We start from the raw sequence: 27,256 nt of genomic DNA, 5'->3' as shown, positions 1-27,256 counted from the left end.
CACTCTGAGTCCCAATTGGTCACCCAAGCCATGTGACCTTTACTCTGCTGTGTTGCCCTTAAAGAGACAATCTCCACACTTTTCTTTAAATTCCATTTGGATGGGCATCGCAGCTTCATTGTAAATTGTGATGGAATCAGAAGGTTGCATGTTCGAGTCCCTCTGCCATCAGAATAGCTGGATCAGAGAATTAAACCTGAGGCTAAAAAAATTGAGAAATAAACATCGATTGCTGCAATCCCCAAACACATTGGAAAACTCATCAAACCCCACACAGATAAAGGTGGATTACATTTACTTAAGCACGGACTGTCAACGGGTGTGATAATGTTAAATAGCCTGACTGAGAGTTTCCACGTGTGTGGAAGGGAGGAGCAGCTGGGGCTCGGCTCCGCCTCCAGTCGGCGGCGCGGCCATTGCTGAATCATGTCGGAGAAGAAGGCGCCTGTAGACCTGGGCTTGTTGGAAGAGGACGATGAGTTCGAGGAGTTTCCGGCAGAAGGTGAGGACTGTTCGATCTCTGTTACCGCGTTGGACGGACTTCAACCGTCTCGCTCTCTCGAAGCAGCTCCTTACCCCGGGCTGCGGCCTAGTCCAAATGGCAGCCCCGAGTCAGGGCTGGAGCCAGAGCCGAGGGATACAGGGTGGGTGGGGAACCTAGAAGGGGGGGTGAGAAAACCTAGGGGGGGGACCTAAGAAGGGAGGTGGGGGACCTAAGAAGGGAGGTGGGGGACCTAAGAAGGGAGGTGGGTGACCTAAGAAGGGAGGTGGGTGAGGAGGGGGGGACCTAAGAAGTGAGGGGGGGGAGAAACCTAAGAAGGGGGGTGGGTGAGGGGGGGGGGGAGAGAAACTAAGAAGGGAGGTGGGTGAGGGGGGGGAGAAACCTAAGAAGGGGGTGGGTGAGGGGGGGGGGGAGAAACCTAAGAAGGGGGTGGGTGAGGGGGGGGGGGAGAAACCTAAGAGGGGAGGTGGGTGAGGGGGGGAGAAACCTAAGAAGGGGGGGGGGGAGAAACCTAAGAAGGGGGGGGGGTGAGGGGGGGGGAGAAACCTAAGAAGGGAGGTGGGTGAGGGGGGGGGGACCTAAGAAGTGAGGGGGGGGAGAAAACTAAGAAGGGGGGGTGGGTGAGGGGGGGGGGGGAGAAACCTAAGAAGGGAGGTGGGTGAGGGGGGGGAGAAACCTAAGAAGGGGGGTGGGTGAGGGGGGGGGAGAAACCTAAGAAGGGAGGTGGGGGAGGAGGGGGGGACCTAAGAAGTGAGGGGGGGGAGAAACCTAAGAAGGGGGGTGGGTGAGGGGGGGGGGGGAGAAACCTAAGAAGGGAGGTGGGTGAGGGGGGGGAGAAACCTAAGAAGGGGGGTGGGGGAGGGGGGGGGAGAAACCTAAGAAGGGGGGGGGGGGAGGGGGGGGGAGAAACCTAGAAGGGAGGTGGGTGAGGGGGGGGAGAAACCTAAGAAGGGGGGGGGGAGAAACCTAAGAAGGGGGGTGGGTGAGGGGGGGGAAGAAAACCTAAGAAGGGGGGTGGGTGAGGGGGGGGGGGGAACCCCTAAGAAGGGGGGTGGTTGAGGGGGGGACCTAAGAAGGGGGGTGGGTGGGGGGGGACACCTAAGAAGGGGGGTGGGTGAGGGGGGGAACCTAAGAAGGGGGTTGGTGAGGGGGGGAACCTAAGAAGGGGGGGTGGGTGAGGGGGGGAACCTAAGAAGGGGGGTGGGTGAGGTGGGGAACCTAGAAGGAGGGTGGGGAGGGGAAACCTAGAAGGGGGGTGGGTGAGGGGGAGGGGAAACCTAGAAGGGGGGTGGGTGAGGGGGGGGGAAACCTAAGAAGGGGGTGGGTGAGGGGGGGAACCTAGAAGGAGGGTGGGGAGGGGAAACCTAGAAGGGGGGTGGGTGAGGGGGAGGGGAAACCTAGAAGGGGGGGTGGGTGAGGGGGAGGGGAAACCTAAGAAGGGGGTGGGTGAGGGGGGGAACCTAGAAGGGGGGTGGGGGGGGGAAACCTAGAAGGAGGGTGGGGGGGGGGAAACCTAGAAGTGTGGTGGGAACCTAGAAGGGGGGTGGGGGGAAACTTAGAAGGGAGGTGGGGGGGGGGAAACTTAGAAGGAGGTGGGGGGGGGGGGAAACTTAGAAGGGAGGTGGGGGGGGGGAAACTTAGAAGGGAGGTGGGGGGGGAAACTTAGAAGGGAGGTGGGGGGGGAAACTTAGAAGGGAGGTGGGGGGTGGGAACCTAGAAGGGGGGTGGGGGGGGGGAACCTAGAAGGGGGTGGGGGGGACCTAAAAGGGTGGTGGAGGAAGGAGAGGATTGGGAGGGGGGGGGAAGGAGGGATGTGGGGGGGGGGGAAAGAGAGGATGGGGTGGGGGGAAGGAGAGGATGTGGGGGGGGGGGGAAGAGAGGATGTGGGGGGGGGGGAAGAGAGGATGGGGGTGAGGGGAAGGAGGGATGTGGGGGGGAGAAGGAGAGGATGTGGGGGGGGAAGGAGAGGATGTTGGGGGGGAAGGAGAGGATGTGGGGGGGGAAGGAGAGGATGTGGGGGGGGGAAGGAGAGGATGGGGGGGGAAGGAGAGGATGTGGGGGGGGGGGAAGGAGAGGATGTGGGGGGGGGGGAAGGAGAGGATGTGGGGGGGGGGAAGGAGAGGATGTGGGGGGGGAAGGAGAGGATGTGGGGGGGGGAAGGAGAGGATGTGGGGGGGGAAGGAGAGGATGTGGGGGGGGGAAGGAGAGGATGTGGGGGGGGAAGGAGAGGATGGGGGGGGAAGGAGAGGATGTGGGGAGGGGAGAAGGAGAGGATGGGGGGGGAAGGAGAGGATGTGGGGGGGAAGGAGAGGATGTGGGGGGGGAGGAGAGGATGTGGGGGGGGGAAGGAGAGATGGTTGGGGGGGAAGGAGAGATGGTTGGGGGGGGGAAGGAGAGATGGGGGGGGGGAAGGAGAGGATGGGGGGGGGAAGGAGAGGATGGGGGGGGGAAGGAGAGGATGGGGGGGGAAGGAGAGGATGTGGGGGGGGGGAAGGAGAGGATGTGGGGGGGGGGAAGGAGAGGATGTGGGGGGGGGAAGGAGAGGATGTGGGGGGGGGAAGGAGAGGATGTGGGGGGGGGAAGGAGAGGATGTGGGGGGGGGGAAGGAGAGGATGGGGGGGGGGGAAGGAGAGGATGTGGGGGGGGGGGAGGAGAGGATGTGGGGGGGGGGGAGGAGAGGATGGGGGGGAAGGAGAGGATGGGGGGGGGGAAGGAGAGGATGGGGGGGGGGGAAGGAGAGGATGGGGGGGGGGAAGGAGAGGATGGGGGGGGGAGACTCGTGGATTTCCTCCAGGTGCTCCGGTTTCCTCCCACAGTCCAAAGATGTCCTGGTTAGGTGGATTGGCCATGATAAACTGCCCCTTAGTGTCCAAACACTTCACTGGGGTTACTGGGTTATGAGGATAGGGTGGAGGCATGGGTATAATTAGGGTGTTCTTTCCAAGGGCCGGTGCAGACTCGATGGCCAAATGGCCTCCTTCTGCACTGTAAATTCTATGATGATTTGGTGGCGGGAGAGATCTGGGTGAGGGAAGAGGCTGAGGCAGATAATGGGCGGAGAGGACTGGTGGGGTGGAGAGATGCTTGGGTGGGGAGGGAGAGGATGCGTGTGGATGGATAGATCTGGACGAGGGAGGGAGAGAGATATGGTGTGGGGGGGGGGGGGGGGAATGAGATATTGTGTGGTGTGTTTGGGGACCGGGATAGCAGAGATATGAGGAGGGGGAGGGAGTCGGGTGAGACACTGGGAGCGGACTGAACGGATATGGTGGGCGGGGGGAAGAGACCCCTGTGGGAGACCTTGAGGGGAGGATGATGGGTGGGTTGGGGACCAGATTACTTTGGCCTGTCTGGGTTCTGGAGAAGTGGGGAATACTGGGTGGATTGGGGTTGTGGTGTTCAGTGGGCTTTGGCTTTGTGATAGGTGAATTATGGGGAGATTGGGAACTGGGGGAGGAGGGCCCAGTTGGGAGTGGAGACCGGGGAGGGAGATTTTGGGATCTGGTTTGACCGGTGGGGGGTGGGTGGGAGACTGAGACTTGTGGTGTCAAGGATGGAGTGGATGGATAGAGGAGGATGTTGGGCACGGGGTATGGCCAGGGATGTGGGAATGGTTGGGAGCATCTTCTCCACGTGAGCTACTTTGTGTAGTCTTAGTCTTGGTGCCCAGCTCTATGTCATAGGTACTGGGAGCATTAGCCTTTTTGTGCAATAGACTTTGCCAGTAAAGAGGCAGGGTGAGCAGAAGGTAAGTTTCTGCCTAAGAAACATTTTGTGATGAGCAGTATTTGCATTAATTCTCATTTGCAACTTGTGTCGATGTAAAAACTTCTATTCAAGCTATTTCGGAGACTGACTAAGCAGTAATAGAGCCTAGAATCTGGATCAAAGGGGTCGTTGAAAAGATGAGTTTTGAAGAAGCCCTTTTTGAAAATGCGTGATGTGCAACAAGAGATGGAGATTTAACGATAAATGTTCTCAGACTCGTGAAGATCCACCCCGTCACATGAAGGGAATCATAGAATCCCTACAGTGCATAGTAAGAAGTCTTGTAACGCCAGGTTGAAGTCTGACGGGTTTGTTTGGAATCGCTAGCTTTTGGAGCATAGCTCCTTCATCAGGTGACTCACCTGGTGCTGTAAGACTTCTTACTGTTCCCACTCCAGTCCAATGCCGGCATCTCCACATCATCCAACAGTGCAGAAAGAGGCCATTCGGCCCTTGCTCCGATAGAGCCCCGCTGCTATCCCATGGGACCCCACCTAACCTTTGGGTAATTTTAGCATGGCTAATTCGCCTAACCTGCACATCTTTGATAATCTTTATTATTGTCACCTGGGTCCCTGGTGCTGTGTGGCAGCAGTGCTAGCCACTGTGCCACCAGGCTGCCCATAGGATGGTTGGTGTTGGCAAACTAGGGAACATGAGCCAAGAGGTAGAATGGACAGTTAAATTGAAGTTCAGGTGGGAATGAACCATATGCTGGGTGATTAGAAGATGAGATTTTGAAGTTGGGAGCTAATATGCACGAGTGAGCCTTATTTGAGAAGGAAAATTAAAATAAGATGCTGCTTGTAAGTCTGAAACAATACACAAAAATTATAGAATTTACAGAAGGAGGGCATAAGGCCCATCAAGTCTGCACCAGCCCTTGGAAAGAGCACCCTCTCCATCCCCACGCCTCCACCCTCTCCATCCCCACGCCTCCACCCTCTCCATCCCCACGCCTCCACCCTCTCCATCCCCACGCCTCCACCCTCTCCATCCCCACGCCTCCACCCTCTCCATCCCCACGCCTCCGCCCTCTCCATCCCCACGCCTCCGCCCTCTCCATCCCCACGCCTCCGCCCTCTCCATCCCCGCGCCTCCGCCCTCTCCATCCCCGCGCCTCCACCCTCTCCATCCCCGCGCCTCCACCCTCTCCATCCCCGCGCCTCCACCCTCTCCATCCCCGCGCCTCCACCCTCTCCATCCCCGCGCCTCCACCCTCTCCATCCCCGCGCCTCCACCCTCTCCATCCCCGCGCCTCCACCCTCTCCATCCCCGCGCCTCCACCCTCTCCATCCCCTCGCCTCCACCCTCTCCATCCCCACGCCTCCACCCTCTCCATCCCCACGCCTCCACCCTCTCCATCCCCACGCCTCCACCCTCTCCATCCCCACGCCTCCACCATCTCCATCCCCACGCCTCCACCCTCTCCATCCCCACGCCTCCGCCCTCTCCATCCCCACGCCTCCGCCCTCTCCATCCCCACGCCTCCGCCCTCTCCATCCCCACGCCTCCGCCCTCTCCATCCCCGCGCCTCCACCCTCTCCATCCCCGCGCCTCCACCCTCTCCATCCCCGCGCCTCCACCCTCTCCATCCCCGCGCCTCCATCCTCTCCATCCCCTCGCCTCCACCCTCTCCATCCCCACGCCTCCACCCTCTCCATCCCCACGCCTCCACCCTCTCCATCCCCACGCCTCCACCATCTCCATCCCCACGCCTCCACCCTCTCCATCCCCACGCCTCCGCCCTCTCCATCCCCACGCCTCCGCCCTCTCCATCCCCACGCCTCCGCCCTCTCCATCCCCACGCCGCCGCCCCCTCCATCCCCACGCCTCCGCCCTCTCCATCCCCACGCCGCCGCCCCCTCCATCCCCACGCCTCCGCCCTCTCCATCCCCACGCCGCCCGCCGCCCCCTCCATCCCCACGCCGCCGCCGCCCCCTCCATCCCCACGCCGCCGCCGCCCCCCTCCATCCCCACGCCGCCGCCGCCCCCTCCATCCCCACGCCGCCGCCGCCCCCTCCATCCCCACGCCGCCGCCGCCCCCCTCCATCCCCACGCCGCCGCCGCCCCCTCCATCCCCCCGCCGCCGCCCCCCCCCTCCATCCCCACGCCGCCGCGCCCCCTCCATCCCCACGCCGCCGCGCCCCCTCCATCCCACGCCGCCGCCCGCCCCCTCCATCCCCACGCCGCCGCCGCCCCCTCCATCCCCACGCCGCCGCCGCCCCCTCCATCCCCCCGCCGCCGCCGCCCCCTCCATCCCCACGCCGCCGCCGCCCCCTCCATCCCCACGCCGCCGCCGCCCCCTCCATCCCCACGCCGCCGCCGCCCCCTCCATCCCCACGCCGCCGCCGCCCCCTCCATCCCCACGCCGCCGCCGCCCCCTCCATCCCCACGCCGCCGCCGCCCCCTCCATCCCCCCGCCGCCCGCCGCCCCCTCCATCCCCCCGCCGCCGCCGCCCCCTCCATCCCCACGCCGCCGCCGCCCCCTCCATCCCCACGCCGCCGCCGCCCCCTCCATCCCCACGCCGCCGCCGCCCCCTTTTTCTTTTTTTAAAAAATTTTGAGTGCCCAATTCATTTCTTCCAATTAAGGGGCAACTTAGCATGGTCAATTCACCTAGCTTGCATATTTTGGGTTTTGAGGGCAAAATCCATGCAAAAACAGGTAGTATGTGCTAACACCACACAAACAGTGACCCAGAGCTGAGATCGAACCTGGGACCTCAGCGCTGTGAGACAGCAGTGCTATCCACTGCGCCACCATGCTGCCAACACACCTAACCTTTTTTGGGCACTGGCAATTTAACATCGCCAATCCACCTAACCTGCACATATTTGGACTGTGGGAGGAAACCCACGCATATGTGGGGAGAACGTGCAGACTCTGCACAGTGACCCAAGCCAGGAATCAAACCTGGGACCCTAGAGCTGTGAAGCAACTGTGCTAACCACTGTGCTACCGTGCTGCCCTGTGGGAAAGACTTGTAAATCAGACAGATGTATGGGCAACAGGCAAGTTGAAATTTTAAGTATGGGCGCTTCATCAGAATTACAGTGGAGGACAGGATGTGAAGAGTGTTGATTTGTTGAGTTGCAGTTTGTGCACAGTTTAGACAGGGAAGAAGGCATTGGAAAACCTCAGTCCGAAGGCTGAACAATGGTTCAGCATCAATGGGGATAACGTTGGCAATATTGTAGACATCGGTGATTCTTGGGAGCCACGGCCAATTATAATACCCCACTGTCGCCCAGATTAAGTTGTTGCTGACTCATCATGGATTGAAGACTGAATCTGGGATCTTCCTGTCTATTTTGCAAAGCCGTTTGCCGGATAACCTTGCAGAGCTGACAAGCTCTGGTATTGAGTTCTAAAAGTAACTTAACTTTTTGCATATTGCTACTTTAAAGTAAGAGGCATTGAGATTTGTAACTGTTGAAATGGTAGCTTTCAAATGTTTATCAAAACATCGTTTCTATATGTAGCATTGCCTGTATTGAAAAATGGAAGTTCAGCTGATGTTTTCATGATTCATTAATCATAGAAACTAGGAGCAGGAGTAGGCCCTTCAGCCCTTCGAGCCTGTTGCACCATTCAATATGATTATATATATATATATATATCACCTTGCTGCCATTAAAATCTAAAAATATTATCCTATATTTAAACAAAAAAACACATCAGGGAAATATGGACCAGTTATTTTTATCTTGGTGGTAGGGAAGTTTCTGAAATCTTGACTCAAAGATATAATTAAAAAGCATCTAGAAACCAGAAATGTAGTAAATTGGTTTTCCGAGAGAAGGCCACGGTTGATTAACCTTGTCAATTTTTGCTGCATTGAAGTAAGAGAAGGGCAACATGGGTGTAATACATTTGGATTTTCAAAAAGGATTCAATAAGCACTGCATAGTAGAAACTTAACCAAGATCAGAGTATGTAAAGTCCGGACAGGTAGCAGAATGGATAGCAAACTGGCTACAAAACAAAGAGAGTACGGGGAAGGCTAGCTACTTGCTGAAAAGTGGTGTTCCTCAAGAATTTGTGCTGTCCACAATTTACATTATTTTAATGATTCGAACTGGGAAATTTGAAATACAGTTTCAAAATTTGCAGACCCGAACAGGTTATAGTTGGTATCGAGGAAGATTGTGACAAAATGCAATTTGACATTATGAACTTACATAATGTGTGTAATTGGCAAATTAATTTCACCATAGATAAATCGTGAGGTGTTGCATTTTAGTGAGAAGAAGAGACCACAATTGCTTTGATAATGACTAAATGGGATGGAAGGGGAAAGAGATCAATCTAGAAACATAAATCACTAAAAGTAGTGAAGGAGGTTAATTAAGGCCATTTTGGGGGGGAAAACAAATCAAGTACTCAACTTCATTTTTAGGATACAAATGTTCAACTTTGTTAGTGCACACTTGGAGTACCATGTGCAGCTCTGGTCTCCCTATTATATATGAGGCATTTGCAAAGATGGAAAGTTGAAGAGCACTGCGTGCAGCAAGTGCATTATCTATTCTGACTGGGGAATTTTAATGTACATCAAGGGTGGCTCAGTAATGTCGCTACTTACCAAGCTGACCAAGACTTGCTACTGCCAAATTAGAACTGTGGTAGGCGGTGATGGAACCAACAAGCGGGGAAAAAACTACTTGACCTAATCTTCACCAATTTACCTGTTACAAATGCATCTATTCATTAGGAGGAATGCCCACCACACCGTCCTTGTGGAGGAGAAGTCTTTACTTCATACTGAGAACATCCTTGACCATGTTGTGTGACGGCACCACCATAATGGGATGGATTCAGAATAGTTTTGCAGCTCCAAACTGAAATTCATGAGTTGCTGTGAGCCATTCCACAGCAACAGAATTACAATCTCCCCATGATCTGTAACCTCATGGCCAGGCATATCCCTCACTCCTCCATTACTATCAAGCCTGGTTCAATGAAGAGTGTAGGAGAGAATGGCAGGGGCTGCACCAGGCATACCTAAAAGTGAGTGCTAACTTGGTGAAGCTATGGGGGGGCAGCACGATGGTGCAGTGGTTAGCACTGGGACTGTGGCGCTGAGGACCCGGTATCGAATCCTGGCACTGGGTCACGTTCTCCGTGTCTGCGTGGGTTTCACCCCACAACCCAAAGATGTGCAGGTTAGATGGATTGGCCACGCTAAATTACCCCTTAATTGGGGGGGGGAAAATAATTGGGTACTCTAAATTTTTAAAAAAACTTGGTGAAGATGTAACACAGGACAATGTGCATACTAAACAGTGGAAGTAGCATGCAACAGAGCTCAGCAATCCTGCAACCAACAGATACGACTTAAGATCTGTAGTCCTGCCACCATTCAGTCATGAATGGCGATAGACAGACATAGAACAGTACAGCACAGAACAGGCCCTTCGGCCCTCGATGTTGAGCCGAGCATTGTCCGAAACCAAGATCAAGCTATCCCGCTCCCTGTCATTCGGGTGTGCTCCATGTGCCTATCCAATAACCGCTTGAAAGTTCCTCAAGTGTCCGACTCCACGATCACAGCAGGCAGTTCATTCCACACCCTAACCACTCTGAGTAAAGAACCTACCTCGGACATCCCTCCTATATCTCCCACCCTGAATCTTATAGTTATGCCCCCTTGTAACAGCTACATCCACCCGAGGAAATAGTCTCTGAACGTCCACTCTATCTATCCCCCTCATCATTTTATAAACCTCTATTAAGTTGCCTCTCATCCTCCTCCACTCCAAAGAGACAAGCCCTAGCTCCCTCAACCTTTTCTCATAAGACCTATCCTGCAAACCAGGCAGCATCCTGGTAAATCTCCTTTGCACCCTTTCCAATGCTTCCACATCCTTCCTATAATGAGGTGACCAGAACTGCACATAATATTCCAAATATGGTCTCACCAGGGTCATGTATAGTTGCAGCATAACCCCGCGGCTCTTAAACTCAAGCCCCCTGTTAATAAATGTTAACACACTATAAGCCTTCTTCACGGCTCTATGCACTTCAGTGGCAACCTTCAGAGATCTGTGGACATGAACCCCAAGATCTCTCTGTTCCTCCACATTCCTCAGAACCCTGCCGTTGACCCTGTAATCCGCATTCAAATTTTTTCTACCAACATGAATCACCTCTCACTTATCAGGGTTAAACTCCATCTGCCATTTTACGGCCCAGCTCTGCACCCTATCAATGTCTCTTTGCAGCCTACAACAGCCCTCCACCTCATCCACTACTCCACCAATCTTGGTGTCATCAGCAAATTTACTGACCCACCCTTCAGCCCCCTCCTCCGAGTCATTGATAAAAAGCACACATAGCAGAGGACCCAGCATGATCCCTGTGGTACATCGCTGGTAACTGGTCTCCAGTCTGAAAATTTTCCATCCTTTCTTCTACGTGATAGCCAATTACTTATCCAATTGGCCAAATTTCCCTCTATGCCACACCTCCTTACTTTCTTCATGAGCCGACCATGGGGAACCTTATCAAACGCCTTACTAAAATTCATGTATATGCCATCAACTGCTCTACGTTCATCTACACACTTAAGTTACCAGACAATTCAACAACTAAAGGTAGTGGAGGAGGAGGTTTATAGGATACAGGAACTGGGGAAGACCAAATAGCCTATTGAGCCTGCTCCGACATTTAATACTATCATGATGATCTTTGTCTTCAACTCCACTTTGTTGCCTGATCCCAATATCCCATGAATCCCTGAGACACCAAAAATAGACTATCTCAATCTTAAATATATTCAATGATGACACATCCACAGCCCACTAGTGTCGAGAATTCCAAAAATTCACAAACCTTTCAGTGAAGAAATTACTCTTCATCTTCGTTCTAAATGATAGCCCCCTTATCCTGAAACTTGTCCTCCGTGCCCCAGTCAGCTTTGTATCTACCCTGACAAGCCCCTTCCTACCCTGTCAAGCCCCTTCATAATATTGAATGTTTCAATGAGATCACCTCTCACACTTCTCCACTCCAGGGAATATGGACCCAATTTACCCAGCCTCTTATGAATCACAGGACAACTGTCTCATCCAAGAGACCATGCCAGCGAAATTTTGCCCGCGCCCCCCCCCCCCCACTCTTCCCAGCCCCCCCCCCACTCTCTTTCTCCTCCCCCCGGCCCCCTCCCCTTACTCCCCCCCCCCCCCCCCATCTCTCTTCACCCCGGCCCCCTCCCCTCTCTTCGCCCCCCCCTTGCAGATGACACAAAGATTGGCCGAATGGTGGACATGTCGAGAGTAGCTATAATTTTCAAAACTATATGGATGGATTATTGGAGTGGGCGAAAAAGTGGCGGAGGGAATTTAACACTGAGAAGTGTGAGTTTGTGCATTTAGGGAGGTCAAACAGTTATAGGGAGTACACAATAAATGGGAATATACTAAGACGGGTAAATGAAGTGAGAGCGTATGAGTACACAGGTCCCTAAAGGCAGCAGTTCAAGTAGACAAGGTTGTGATGAAAGCATATGGAATGCTCTCCTTCATTGGCAGAAGTATAGGATATAAAAGTAAGGATATAATAGATTTGTATAAAACACTGGTGAGGTCACAACTGGAATATAGTGTGCCGTTCTGGCCACCACATTACAGGAAGGATATTATTGCCCTGGAGAAAATGCAGAGGAGGTTTACAAGAACCTTGCCAGGTTTAGAAAAGTGTGGCTACGAGGAGTGATTTGATAGGTTGCGGTTAGTTTCCTTGGAACAAAGAAGGCTGAGGGGTGACTTAAATAAGGTATACAAAATTTTGAGATAGGGTGCTCAGGATAAAATTGTTTCCCTTGGTGGAGATATTTCTATATCTCTCTTCACGCCCCCCCCCCCCCCCCCCCCCCCCCCCCCCCCCCTCCTCCCTCTATAACCAGGGGACATAGATTCAAGATAAGTGGCAGAAAGTGTAGAGGAGACATGAGGAAGATTTACAAAGAGGGTTCTGGGGGTCTGGAATTTGTCGCCCAAGATGGTGATGGAGGCAAAGTCAATTTTAGATAATCGGTGCTCAAAACTGCACTGAATTTTTCAATCTTTTGTTTAAAACCACACTTGCTGTTTTTTTCGTTTAAAGGTTTAAAACAAATATCAACTTGAAATCTGTGGCAATGGACCTTGCGAGATGTCAGGTATACAGATGCTTTGGTTGCTCACCAACTTCAGCTTGTAAAATTTCCAAGGTTAAAAATTCAAGCAGTTCATTGAGTTGCCTTTAAATGTAATGTTCTGGACTGGAGGGGGGATAATTGAAGCAGCACGAACTGAAAGGTGTTTTGATTTGTATCCCACTTTATAAGCAGTGGCATATTTCCCAGCCCCTCTGTTTTGGTCAATCCAATTTTTTATTAATAACCCAACAACAAACTTGAGATAGGATGAACTCAAAAGAGTTGGTTTATTTGCGTGCACACAATGCGAATCGAGTGTTTGCAACATTCCCTTCTTATTCAGATAGTAAAAGAGAGAGATAGAGAAAGAAGACAGAGACCACAAAGAAAATAAGTATTGCAATCCTCCCAAGGGGGTCAGTGGACTGAAAACTGATGAACACTTTTCTGGTGGTCTTGATTTCACCTGATTAGGTAGGTATGCAGAGATGAGTCGGTCTGGCAGGTGATGTTACCGAATTTCCAGCAGACGTAGTGTAGCTGGGGGCCAGGAGTTCCACCTGGGCAGAGCTGAGGCTGCTAGTTGGATGGTAAATAGCAGATTGATCTATGCAGATTAGCCAGGCAATATTACTTGTTTCACAAGCCAGAGGTCCATGTCACATGACTCGCATGTTTCACAAGACAGGCCCATGTCACATGACTTCCCACCTCTCCACCAGGTCTTTACAAAGGATATGTCTCCCAACGTCTGAATTCCAATTCTGTTAAATGTCTTGGGCATTAGGAATTGAAAGGAAAGCTGCGGGTCCTTTGTCTTAACAGACGGTCCATCGCCTTCTGGCAAGTCTGGCTTATTAAATGCAGATGGCCTTTGTATAGATCGCTTTGAAGTTGGGCTGTATAGTCCACAGCTGGTTATTAATGGCTCCTCAAAGATAACAAGGTACAAATTTTCCAGGAACTGTCAAGTAGCTCCTTTTGTTGGGGGGGGGGGGGAGAGAAAGAGTCACAGACCAACATAGGTTCAGCTATTTTAAAGGTCTTTGCTCTGTTTTAGAATTTTTAGAACTCTAAATATATGCAGGACGGGATTTAACTAAATGGGAACAGTCCTATAGCGAGCGCGATTAGCTGTGTTTCCTAGCGCTCGCAGCACCAAGAAACACAACACTACAAAACGGCACCCGGGAGATAGGGGGCCTCAGCAGGGACTGTGTGGCCAAGGCTGCACATAGCGGCCGGAACACCTCCGTGTAGCAAGAGATTGGGGTGCCATTTTTAAAATCCCTGAAGTGACACCACCCCCCCCCCCCCCCCCCCCCCCCCCCCCCCCACAAGCCCCTATGCACTATGGGTTGGATTTGCATTGCAACGTCTTGCAAGATTGAATTAGATCTCGCGAGGCATTGCTAGCCGGTACATCCCGGAAGCAGGATCTCCTGCTTCTATCGGCCACGCTGTGCTGCAGCGAGCTGCTTTTCGGGCACAGCGCAGCCATTCGATTAAGCCCACAGTGTGAGATGTTAGTCCCTCACAGTAGTTTTAAAGTTTACATTGGTTGCAGTTCATTGTCAGGAAACTTGGATACATTGCACTCGGCCCCCTCATCTAAAACATCAATGTAGATTGTAAATAGTAGAGATCCAAACACTGATCCTTGTGATCCTGCACAAATAAGAGTCTGCCAACAAAAAATGACTTGATTATTCCTACTTTGGAGTTTGTTAGCCAATCCTCAATCATGCTAATATATTGTCCCCAGTAACAACTGCTCATATTTATTTAGTACCAATGTCCCAAGGTGCTTCACAGGAACTTTATGAATTAAAGAATAAAACGTATAACACCAAGTCACATAAGGAGATGTTAAGTCAGATGATGAAAAGCTTGGTCAGGGAGGTAGATTTTAAGGAGTATCTCAAAGGAGGAAAGTGAGATAGAGGGGCATGGCAGTGTTGATAGGATGTTCCAGAACTTGAGACTCGGGCGACTGAAGGTCACTAATGGTGAGACATTTAAAATTGTGGATGGACAAGAGGCCAGAATTGAAGGAGTGCCAATATCCTGGAGGGTTGTGGGGGTGAGGACACGAGAGATGGAGAGGAGTGAGGCCATGAAAGAATTTGAAAACAAGGATACAAATTTCAAAATCAAGACATTCTTTGACCAAGAACCAGTGCAGGTCAGTGAGCACATGGATAATGGGGAAGCATGGGCATAAGTGTTTTAAATGGCCTCCAGTTTATGCGAGTAGAATGAGGGAGATCAGACAGGAGGGTAATGGAATACTGTGATGTAGAATTAATGAAAGCGTGCACACTATTTTGGCAGAAGTTTAGCTGAGGTGAGTAAAGTCGAGCAATGTTATGAAGGTGGAAATAGACTGTCTTAGTGATACAGTAGCATGAAAATGAGGCTGGAAGCTCATTTCGATCACAGAGCACTAAGGTTGAGAACAGACTGGCTTAATCTAACTGTTGCCAGGGAGTGAGATAGAGTTGGTGGTTAGCAAATGGGGTTAGGTGCGGGAACCCCATAAGGCCTAATTTTGTATCGCCTTGTATGGCATCGTACCGAATGCTTTTGAAAATCGAAATACAATGCCTTTTTATCCATCCTGCTAGTTATGACCTCCAAACTCTTGACAGATTTGTTAAAATTGATTTCTCTTTCATAAATCCACATTGATTGTGGTTTTTTAAGTCCCCTGCTATCACATCCCTAATAATAGATTTTAGTTACATTAGTAATGACATTTTGAAAGTACTCCACTGGTTAAAGCACTTTGGATGTCCAGAGGCATTGAAAGGCACTATGTAAATGCAAGTTTTCCCCTTGCCCTTTTCCACTTAATGATTTGCATTACTGTGCTGTTTGCACTTAATAATAAAGGAAGAATAAAGTCTCTCTTGATTCCGCTGTTGGTTAAAGCAATGAGCAGTTGTGCTTTACGGAACAAGAAAAATTACAAGTATTGCTGAAAAAGACATTTTACCGAAGCTTTTCGTCTTGCACTCACCCGGACAATAGCAAAATCGTCAATGTCAGAGGAATCAACATCTTTGAATTGTATGTGAAGAGATTCTGATTGGTTGACAAATGGACTCTGGTAGAGACACTTCCACAAGAATGCACCAGTTAATGGTGACTGACAATTAACTACCGAGCATTCCTTGAAAATTTATCAAGGTAGCTTGACTCTGGTAAAGTGCATGCAAATGTGCCACACTGCGAGCCTGATTGACAATTTTGAATCGGTATTAAATCATAGAATTTATAGTGCAGAAGGCCATTTGGCCCATCGAGTCTGCACCAGCCCTTGGAAAGAGCATCCTACTTAAGGCCACGCCTCCACCTTATCCCTGTAACCCAACCTAACCTTTTTGGACCCCAAGGGTAATTTAGCATGGCCAATCCACCTTGTCTGCACATCTTTGAACCCACACAGACACTGGGAGGGCGTGCAGACTCCGCTCAGACTGTGATCCAGCTGGGAATCGTACCTGGGACCCTGCAGCTGTGAAGCAACTGTGCTAACCACTGTGCTACCATGCTGCCCACGTACTGTTGCTTGGTGTGCTTTCCCTTAATTGCTCTGTTTTAATAACCTTTGCTCTAGAGTCGCCAGGTATCTTTCTGATACCACCACGAGGTTCAAAGCCAAGTGCTGATCAATAACTCAATACACCAGTTAGTAAGTTTCAAATCAAAACACATTTATTATACACACAGTCAATCACTACCCATGCATAAAACTCTACTTACTAGACTATCACTACAACTAAAGGCCTATACTTAGCTTTCAAATGGCCCACCAGGTCAGAGGAACAATGGCTGTTGTCCAGTTCGGAGTCTGCAGGTTTAAAGCTGGTATGGACTAGTAGCTATGAGCGCCTATCTCGTAGCCTGCGTTGACTGGAGACTTAATTGGTTGGTGCAGCTGCTAGGCAGGTTGATTTCTCCAATACTGGAGCTGTTCCCTGATCGCTGGGCGGTTCCTATGTGTCCGTTGGCCTTCCTTTGTCCTGGCTCCCGCTGGCGCCGGGGAGTCTGTCTTGGTCCCGATCGCTTCAATGTATCTAATTGTTCATGGGGATTGCTCATTAATATGTAGATGGCTACTGGTTTTGGTTCTGTCTGGGTTCTGCAAGTCTTAATACACAGGAAACCTTGCACCTGCTGTTTTCCTGTGCCTGGCCAATTTTCCCTGTATTCTTTGCGGGCATCCATTTTGGAATCGGAAAGTGGCCACCCCAGGTGGCTGCAGTACTCTTTCCAGTCTTTGGGATGGATGGTCTCGTAATTGGCACTGAAATTCATATTCCATGTTGCTCATTTGTGTGATAGGCGGATCATATCAAAGTACATGTCCCTTTTGAGGTTTGTAACCGGCAAGGTACAGACTGTACCCAACCAGCCAGTGCTTGCAAAGCTTAAAACACTGTTCATCATTCAATGTGATTATGCAATTGAACAACATTTTCTAAATAACCCTCTGAGCTTAATATTATGCTGACAACCAATTAAGTTTGCCAGTCGGGCTTGCAGTGTGGTGTATTTGCATATACTGGAAGCTACATATTGATACGCGGGGCCCTGTTCTTTGCAAACAGAAAGTACATGTACACTCTTTGTGCCTGTTTCAATTAAATCAGATAAATGATAGCCATTCGCATGTTAATTTCCTATGGGCAACAGGTTAATTTCCTACGGGCAATACCTTGACCAGAGTCAAGCTGCCTGGTTTAAATTTTCAAAAATGCTGGGCAGGTAAATGTCAGCCACCATTAAACTGGTGCATTCTCCATGGTAACACTTCTACTTCATTCTCATACTGTATTAAGTTGTTGTTTCCCCTGACATTGGTATTCTTGGAATTTCCTGGTAAGTGCAAGATGAAAAACTTTGACAAAATGTATTTTTCAGCAATGCAGTAAGTTCTATACTACCAAAAATTCCAAGCTTGACCCTGCTAACTTTTCTGTTCCAAACTGGGTTAACCACTGCACCACCGTGCTGTCCAAGCAAGGGGGAAAGTTGATCAAGATTACTGCTCTTGATCATTAAGCAGAAACTCCTGCTGGAATTGCATCTATTGTAATGAATGCAGGATTTTATATATTTGGATTATAAGTATTTGTGAAGTAAGCGTTAACAGCGTGGGTTAGTGTGTTTAACTGTTGCAGTCATGTTGATTTGAAAGCTTTTGGGAACCTGAGGTGCAATTCACCATCATAAAAGCTTGGGATAATGCAATTTTGTTTTAATTAAGGGGATTCTCTGGGGATTTGATTAGTTTTAAGCTTGGTGAGCTGATGTCATTGTTGGGTGAGCTATTTGATGGATGGCACAGTGATCAGGCATTTTGAGAAAGCATTTTCAGTTAAATTCTGATCTGGCTGAATGTATGCACGTTGAAACAGTTCTTCTCTCACTGTAAGTTAGTTAAGAGATTAAAGCAGTGCAGACTTGTTTAAGGATAAAGAGGAGCTGAAACAAGACAGTTAACAGCTTTTGAAAATATTCAGCCAGAACTTCTGCAGGTGTTCGGAACGGGGTCAGGTCTGTTCTGTAAAGCAGTGTCAAGGGATCTCTTTCTCAAAGAATAACTAAAACAATTATTCTTCTGTGCCATTGGTATTTAGGGTGGATTGAGAGCTGAGATGGTTTATTTCCTTGTTGTTTAAGTGAAAAAATGAAATGAAAATTGCTTACTGTCACGAGTAGGCTTCAATGAAGTTACTGTGAAAAGCCCCTAGTCGCCACATTCCGGCGCCTGTCCGGGGAGGCTGATACGGGAAGAATAAAGATAGCAATTCAGGGTATTGTATTCACTGTATTGAGTAGTACTGTTTAAGAGGTAATTGTAAGCTATTTCTGGGAGTGATTGTTAAAGATTTTAATACTGTGTTCGACAGAAAGTTTGTTTTAAAATACCATATCCCTATTTCTTGCAATCTCTCCTGGAGTGAAGTATCCTTTCCACACAGTCTTACAAAATTAAAATAAGATTTTGGTCCAGTACCCTTGCCACTGTTGGGGTATGGTCTGTGATTGTAGTACTGTGTACTAACTGTTACGGTCAACAGCAATGTGCATATCAAGTCTGAGACTGATTTGTGTGGCATAAAAGTTGAATTATCAGAATTTTCATTCAGCAACTTTGGATTAAAAGCAGTAGACTGCATATAGCAATTTTAACATTGAAAATTTCACCAGAGCACTTTGAGTAAAAGGAACAACGGCCAAGATGTCATGGAGGAACTGAGAAGTGATGGATGGCATTATCAAAGAGATAATTATTCAGGAGTGTGTCTTGTGGGAAGTCGGAGGATCTAAGGAGACAGGTTAAGAGTAGGGCCAAGGATAGTAAAGGGGTTCATAGATTGAAATGTGGGAACTAGAGAGTGTTCTTAGTTTGGCCAGGTGCTTGTAATTGAGTGATTTACGTGAGATTGGATGCTCATCAACCCCTCTATTATCCTTGTCTCATTAACCATCTGGCAAAATATGCTTCTCTACCCTTTGAAATCCAAACTATCAGAAATGAAGACCCAGGAAGAGAGGTCTCTGTCACAATATTTTTGATAGGTTTATGCACTGTAGGCAGAAGTAAATTACTTTCGCCTCATAGCACAGAAGTTATGCCGACATTTGTTTTTCATTCTATGGCAATACCAACTTGTAATAATGGCAAATCTTGCACAATGCCTTTTGTATTTTGGTTTGAACATCTACAAATGGCTAAAGCTCTTCGAAAGTAGCTTCTTTTGTATTTTTTTTCTATTGTGGTTCTGAAATCAAAATTCATACCTCTTCCATTTAATTTGGAAGTGATTTATTTTTTTTTTAAAACATCCAAACAAATTTAACTTTGTTCTTTTTTTAATTTATAGGCTGGACTGGGTTAGATGAAGATGAAGACGCCCATGTCTGGGAAGACAACTGGGACGATGACAATGTAGAGGACGATTTCTCTAACCAGTTGAGGTGAATAATAATAGAGTAATATAATTTTACAGCACAAAGCCTTGGTTTCTTGGCAATAACTTCAAGTTTGGTATATAGGGGCAGAGGAAATTGCTGGGTCAGGCACAAATAAAGGACCTCCATATATTGGGAACTTAACTTAGAATAATGCAGGAGAAATAGTGACTTTCTAGTGAGGTAGCATCTCACAAATAGTGACCAGAATATGAAGACAAAACGAGCTTTCTTCAAATAAAAAGCCATGCACAGCATAGAAGGTGTGGAAGAATTTAGGAATTTGATTAGGGAGGCTGAGAAGCTGGTCAAGAGAGCCAAAACAGATGACCACAGCAGGACTGTTAATAATTTAAGCACAATATGAAAAGCTTTTATAAGTAAATTCAAAGCAACTGGACAGATGAGGTTTCAAGCGGAGCTTATATTAAATAACCAAGGAATGGCATAGGATAAATTGATGTTTTCTAAATGAATTATTTGCCTCGTCATCAATAACCCAGACAGCCTTACGGCACATCATTTCTTAAGAAGGAAATGTTTGAGAAAATTAGAGATAACTGACAGAAGTGGTAACCTAGGGAACTATTGGTTGGTTAGCCTGACATTATATGGAATGTTCTAAATGCCGTCCTATGTGCAGGATGCTGGTGACAGTGAATCAGCTGCTGATTTACTCTTCCAATGCAGCCAAAGAAAAAGAAAATTGGCAGGTTGCAAAGCATGCAGCCAATTCAAAATTGGCAGTTAATCACCCAGCAATATATTGCTAAATTAACTCCCCTATTCTTTTTGTGAGGCACAGTCAGAACTGAATTTGAAAGCAAGTAACTCTGGATTGGAATCTGCTGCTAATAATAATCCTGAGTGGCTGTTTCCTGAGCTTCATCCTCCGCTCCTGGAGACTAATCACTTTGAGTCTGAGGTGATGAAATATCTCCCATTGAGTCGGAGAATTCTATGCCTATTTTAATCAAAAGGGGAAGGAGACACTACACTTAAAAAATTCGTACAGTAATGTTCCTCTTTAATGAATACTATATAGTTCAGTTTGTGTTGCCTTTTTTCTAAAATATCACATTTGCAACATTTATTCTTCTTGTTTTTAATCTTGTATATTTTATTGCAGTTAGAAAGCATTTGTTTTACAAATACGGAGAATTTGGACATTCTCAGCAGGTCTGACAGCATCTGTGAAGAGAGAACGGAGCTAATGTTTTGAGTCTGGATGACTCTTTGTCAAAGCTAGCTCAACTCGAAACATTAGTCTGTACTCTCTCCACAGATGCTGTCAGATATGCTCAGATTGTCCAGCATTCTCTCTTTGTTTCAGATTCCAGCATCCGCAGCAACTTGCTTTTTTTTATATTTGTTTTACTAAATTATCTCAAATGCTGAATTCTAGACCATTAAGATTATTAAAGCTATGACCTTGTATTAAATTCCGTGCCGGTGTTCGGAGGTGTGCTGTTCAAGATTGCCCAGTCATGCCAGGCACCCCTTCAATATCCCATTGACTCTTTTTTTTAAAAAAAAAATGGGTATCATGAATCAAAACTTAATCTTGTATCCTCTAGCATTGGATGAAATATCTGTTTCAAATAAAATTCTGACTTTTGCTTTAGCCAGTAAATTAATCTGGCAATATTTATTAACAATGAAGTTTTGGTTACATGAGCTTCAATGAAATAATTGTGACTCATGTTTAAACATCAGTTGATGCAAGCAATTTTCCTGTAGGGCTCAATAATGAGTTAATAAATATTTATATTTTTTTAATAGTCAAACTCAGGAAATCTATCAAATACATTTGAACAAGTTCGACAAGATGTGTATATATTTTAACTGAATAGCTGCCCCCCCCCCCCCCCCCCCCCCCCCCCGCAATGGATGTCAACAGACAAACTGTAATAGCTGTATCAGTTTAAGTTGAAACATGATTTTAACTTTAAATAGTGACCGAGTTAGAGGATAAACACTATCTAAAATCTCGGAAAGCTCCATTTGTCACAATCACGTGATTTCTTTAATGGATGTTGCAGGAGACATGGAATATTTGAAGGGAAAATACATCTACTTGAGTAGATATGGAGCATGTAAAAGTATAGCAAAATTGGACATTTTAACTAGGTGAGATGCCATCATTCTGACTGCGTACTATTGCTATGAGAATCAAATTTAGAAGTGTTTTTCAATGATCTATATTGACAGAAAAATAATAATGCAGTTCTATAACTTTTGTTTTATATCTGACTGAAGAGTAACCTGATTACTTAGTATAAAGTAAGTGAGTTATCCTTGAGCTGTAAAAAAAATTCTGCTTTTAATTTTTAAGAATTTAATTCCTTCCATAGATTCAACAGGTTTCTGTGCTATTCACATTTAAACGTAAGACACTTGGCAGTCTGCCAAATAAGACACTTTCTGAAGAATTCATTGAATGGAGACCTCAGCTGGAGTATTGTGTACCATTCTGGGCACCACACATGTGGAAGGATGTGAACAAGTGCAGAAGAGGTTCACAAGAATGGCCCAGAGATGAAAAACGTCAGTTATGGGAGATTGGCAAGTTTAGGACAGTTCTTCTTGGAGAAAAGAAGGCCAAGAGGAAATTTGATAAGAGATGTTCAAAATCATGAGTGGGCTGGACAGAGTAGATGGGAAGAAACTGTTCCCACATGTAAAAGGATCAAGAATGAGAGGTTACAGGTTTAAAGTGATTTGCAAAAGAAACAAATGTGATGTGAGAAAAAAAAATTTCACGCAATGAGTGATTCGGGTCTGGAATGCACTGCCTGGTAGTGTGGTAAAGGCAGGTTCAATCGAGGCATTCAAGATGGCATTGGATGATTATTTGAGTCTAAACAATGCACTGTGGTACGGGCAAAAGGCAGGGGAATGGCACCAAGTCATGATGCTTGTTTGGAAAGCTGGTGCAGGCATGATTGGCCAAATGGCTGCCTCCTGCACCATAAAAATTCTGTGATTATGAGATGTAACATTGTTATATTTTGTATCCACAACATACATGTTTGACTGAATGATGCACACAGATCAAGGTTTGGCATATTTTGTTGAATGTGCGAGAGTATCTTCAAAATTGCACATCCAGTACAGTGTGCCACTTTTTCAAGCTGACAAAAAGGGGTTTAATTGAACTAGATCAACTATTGGAGATGCAAGCGATAGGAGTATATTAGTCCATAATTGATACCATGTTTGGAAAATTATAGTTCACCAAATATCAATTAGTATCAGCGGTTGTTAAATCCGGTAACTTGTCTACTTAAACTCTGAAAGACTGATCTAGATGGCTATTTTTTAAAAAGTAAGTCAATAATGGAACTCTTTTTGGATTTTCAGAACACATTTTGGGAGCATTCCACAAGAAAGACATCTATAAGTTATAAACCGCAAGATTCCTCTGGTAGAATATTGTACTAAAGCTCAGTGGTAAACCAGAATTGAGAGTTTCAGGCTAGAGATGCTATTAACTGGAATGCCACATGGATCAGATCTTGTATCAACAATAGGTGACTTCCAAGTTTGTCAATGCAATAGAGGAGGAGTATGTGGCTAAAGAATTGAAGAATGATTCAGAGCAGACAACCAAATGGTAAATTAAATTTGGCACTGATCAGTGCAAAATAATGAATGTAAGCCAGTGACCAGAACTAAATAAGCAAAAACAAGACTTGAGGTGATTCTTGAATTGCCAGAATTTGAAATATTGAATTTATTTAAGATTTTACGATGCGCTGATCAAAGCACAGTTGAGTTCAGTGATCAGACTTGGTCACCTATGTAACAAAGATATACTAATACTGCAGAAATGGTACATAAACGAGCCCCAAGTCTGCTTGTGATAAAAGTATTTCAACTCTCTTTCCAGAGCTGAATTAGAAAAATTTGGATACAAGATGGAAACTTCCTAGCTGGCAAGATTCTGCATGATATGAATACATGGAAGTGAAGAATTCTGCATAGATGTTTAAAATGATGTTGTGGCGCACCGACACTGGAAGCAAGATGCAGTATCAATAAAAAATAACTTGACATTCTGTTGCAAAGGAGGACACAATTATTTTGTGAATTTTCCTTTTTTATTTTCATAATAAATTGTTTTGAAGGTAGTTTGATCTGTATTAAAGTTTCCTTTATTCTCATTCTATAATGTTCACATTCACTGCAGAACAATATGAGTGTAGGTGTGGACAAAAACCATCGACTCCCAAGACCATACAGATTTCACCTATACTTTTAACTTTTTGAATAGGTGCAAAAAGATCACAAGTTCACATATCCAAAACTTTGGTTTTGAGGTGACCACGGTAGGATTGGTGCTTCTTTATGTATTTCTCAAAATTGCACTAAATGAATAAATGGCATTGCAAATTAAATTCTGATGTTCACATGTTGTCACTTTTATTTACTTTAAATAATTCAACTTAATACTGCATTTTATGTGACTTAAAAACTCATTGTAGCGCACTCACTTAATTTGAACACTAACTTTGTTTAAGTTTTGTGTTAATTGTGCAATAATGGTATTTCAAAATTAAATGCTTTTATTTCAACACCCATCGGCAAGCAGGCAGATCAAATAACAACCAACAGCACAACGGCTCCTGCTGCTTCTCACTGCACTCATGCAACTTTTATATTTTTGACTTAATTTAGTTTGAGCCAGATTGGTGTTTAATGCTAAATTAGAAAAAGTTTTGCATTTTGGCCCATGCCCACCACATTGAGACTACCTGGACTAACTACATAGAATCTTTACTGTCAACAAGGAAGACTTACATTTTGACACTGACTACGTTTGGGTCCAAGTCCAAAAGATGGCCCAATGCCATTTCATACGCAAATGAGCATTGATCGGCAGCAGGCAGGACTTCTGTCTGCACTTGGAAAGAAGCCCTGACTTGGAGAACTTGGCTGACAACTCTCCAGCCTTTCCAGGCACACCACTGCAGTGGCTGGAAGAAGCATGGTAGTGACGAAGTGCAGGGAGCCAGTGTGAGGCAAGTGGGAGGGGATAACCTAGGGGATTGGAGAGATGATGAGTGTGTATTCAGAGATAGGACAGGATGGGGGTTGGGAGGTCCGGAGGTGTCTGGCCTGTGAGGGCAGGGCTCCCCCAGTCAGAAGACAGCATTCATTGAAGGCCCACCATTTGTAGTGTCTCTCTTAAGACAACATAACAGAAGAGGGTCACCTGGTTTGAGGGATCAATGGGTGACGAGAGTGGGTGATCACCCCAGAGGGTGGAATCCTCTCTTGGGCAGAATACATCTGGAAGCTATGTAGTAGGCATAAAAGGACTGGAGTAGCCAGGTGTGCATAGTTTCTCTTTATAAATAAATACATTTTGTTTCTAATGAAACCTGAAGTGCCACTACATCACATTGGCGACGAGGTGGATATATTGTGATGGCACAGCCTACCTGTGAGTATCCAATTTATGGCAGTTTGGAAAAGAGGGACACTCGCCCCAAGTACCTGTTTTTTGGGTGAATAGACTTGAGGTCGAGGTAGTGCCAGACTCTGAGGGACAGACGAGGTAACAAACGTGGTGTGGCCGGCAAGTCAGGAGGTTTATAAATATAGAATGATGAGAGAATAGCCCTCAGAAGGAAGAGCTAAGACTTTGATTGTTTTTAAAGTGGAATGTAAAAGGACTGAGTTGCTGCAGAGTTTTTAAGAAAAGAGCACAGAGACTAGTGTTTAAAGTAAAAAGGACCCAAGGAAATGCTGATGCAGTACTGAAAGCACAGGAAAGTGAAGAGGTGAGAAATCTAAGAAGTTCCCAACCTGCTTAAACAAAAAAGTTAGAAACCTTTCAAAATAACAGCCGCTTGGACCTCAAAAATACCAGGGGTGGGATTCTCCATCGAATTCAGGAAAGGCGCTTGGACAGAAAAGTGGTCTTGATGCCAAAATCATGGCTGGCGCCAGGTTAATGCCAAATTGCAATTATCCAGTGCCTTGGCGTCAATGTGTTCCACTCCGCGTGCACAGTAAACGCCGTTCGTGCATGATTAGCGAGCCGGACCGGGTATTCTCTAGGGCTTCTGCAATCCTCCGCTTCTGTTGAGGGAAATTCCCAATGGTGAGGTTCACTTGTGCTTTAAAATTCCAGAAATAGGCACTATGGCTGATGAGGGAGAGAGAAGAGGTAGGACAGGGAGAGGCATAACCATGGGCTGCCGGTCCTGACACTGGCCAGACTGGGGATGGGGGGAGCCAGGGATAGATCTTGGGGCTCGGTTGTCCCCCACAGGACAGGGGCGTTCAGGCACAGACTGCCATTGTTGCAGCCTGTTCGGCAGCCACCTTGCTGCGCACTCCACTGACCACCTACTGTCGCTTGTGGTTCTGCAGAGTGCCACCGGATGTATAGGTGTCCCCGCAACCAGCCCTCTGCCATACCCCCCCCCCCCCAACCTGCTGCCACCTGGCAGACATGCGGCCCACCCAAGGGCAAAGCCCACAGTAGCCCCTACAGGGGGTACCAGATGGGGTCTGCGGAGCATACCGCTGGCATGGGTAGCACCATCCAATGGTACCCCTGGCAGCTTGTATAGGCACCAGGGCAGAGGCCCCCACAGTTCTGGGAATTGACGGGCAGGGGTGTGGAGATGGTGGGGGGGGGGGGGGGGGGGGGGTTATGTGGGGGCAGGGTCCGCAGTGCAAACCATCATGTAGCCCATTGGACCTGGTTGGGCACGTGGGTATGCACCATGCTAACATGTTGGCCTTTCACCCCCTACAGGCAATGGATATTGGAATTCAACCAGGAATATTTCCTCCTCGTCGCTGCAGCCCTGGGGGAATGCACTGCAGCTATATGACCTGGAGCTGCTCAAGGAGGAGGACCATCCGAGCCCAGAGATGGCAATATTTGGAGTGCCGGAAGATCTGGGAGCTTGTGGTTCTCCCCGAGGGGGAGAGAGGCCAACGGTTAGGCTTTTGCCTCCCTGTGGCACAAGACGGATTTTGCTGGGATGGAGGGACCAACAAGCCTCCAAAGTCGGGTGTGTGGGTCAGCAGCATAGCGTGGTTTCTTAGGCTAGAGAAAATGAAGTTCACCTTAAGGGGTTCGGGCAGGGAATCAAGTATATGGGTAATTAGGGTTTAGGGCTGGGGGGAGTTGGGTGTGTTACTGTGGGGTTTTTGCATGTGTTGGATCTGTTGTTTAAAAGGTTAAAATGTTAAAATTATGAATGGCTCGATAAAATATTTTCTAAAAACAAAGGAGGAAGACCATGCAGTGGCGGAGCCTGCCCCAGAGGATCAGGAGGCAGCCAGTGAGAATGGAGAGCCGACCACCCAACAGGCCAAGGAGAGGTTGGAAGGAGGCACCACATGAGGCCTCGTGTGAGTGACCTGCCTGACTGGGCATGCCTTTGAAGGCTCTGAGCAGGGGGACAGTGGAACATATCTGCAAATTCATGGCGGACCTGGCACTGTGGGGGAGAACACCCACTCCCCAGGGGCCATCAAGGTGATGGTCACTCTGAACTTTTACGCCACAGGATCCTTCCGGGTGCTGAGTGGGGATCTGTCCAAAATCTCAGAGCTCGGTGCACAGGTGCATCCGCGCCGCCATGGAGACCCTACATGCCTGGTCACCATAGTACATCAATTTCAATGTTGACCCCTATGAGCACCTGTAGATGACCGCTCTACACAAACTGAAAGGGGTTCCACTTGATGAACGTGCAGCTGGTATGTGACCATGAGGTGCGCATCATGCACGTCTGCATCTGATACCTGGGCAGGGTGCATGACACCTTCATCCTGGCACAGTCGACAGTTCCTAACCTCTTTGAGGCACCCATCCCTCCCCGGCT

At 47.8% G+C, this 27,256-nt stretch overlaps 1 long non-coding RNA gene across 1 annotated transcript; it reads left to right on the top strand.

Annotated features, from left to right (window-relative positions):
- The first annotated feature begins 343 nt into the window (after nucleotides 1-343).
- LOC119966205 lies at nucleotides 344-23,800 on the top strand. The gene is made up of 3 exons (XR_005460694.1): nucleotides 344-502; nucleotides 19,313-19,406; nucleotides 23,293-23,800. It is a non-coding gene; the product is annotated as an uncharacterized LOC119966205 (long non-coding RNA).
- The last annotated feature ends 3,456 nt before the right edge of the window (nucleotides 23,801-27,256 follow it).

This window comes from Scyliorhinus canicula, chromosome 5, assembly GCF_902713615.1.
Source record: "Scyliorhinus canicula chromosome 5, sScyCan1.1, whole genome shotgun sequence".
NCBI classification, from domain to species: Eukaryota; Metazoa; Chordata; class Chondrichthyes; order Carcharhiniformes; family Scyliorhinidae; genus Scyliorhinus; species Scyliorhinus canicula.
The sequence above is the reverse complement of the archived record's forward strand: the minus strand, read 5'-3'. Positions and strand labels throughout refer to the sequence as shown.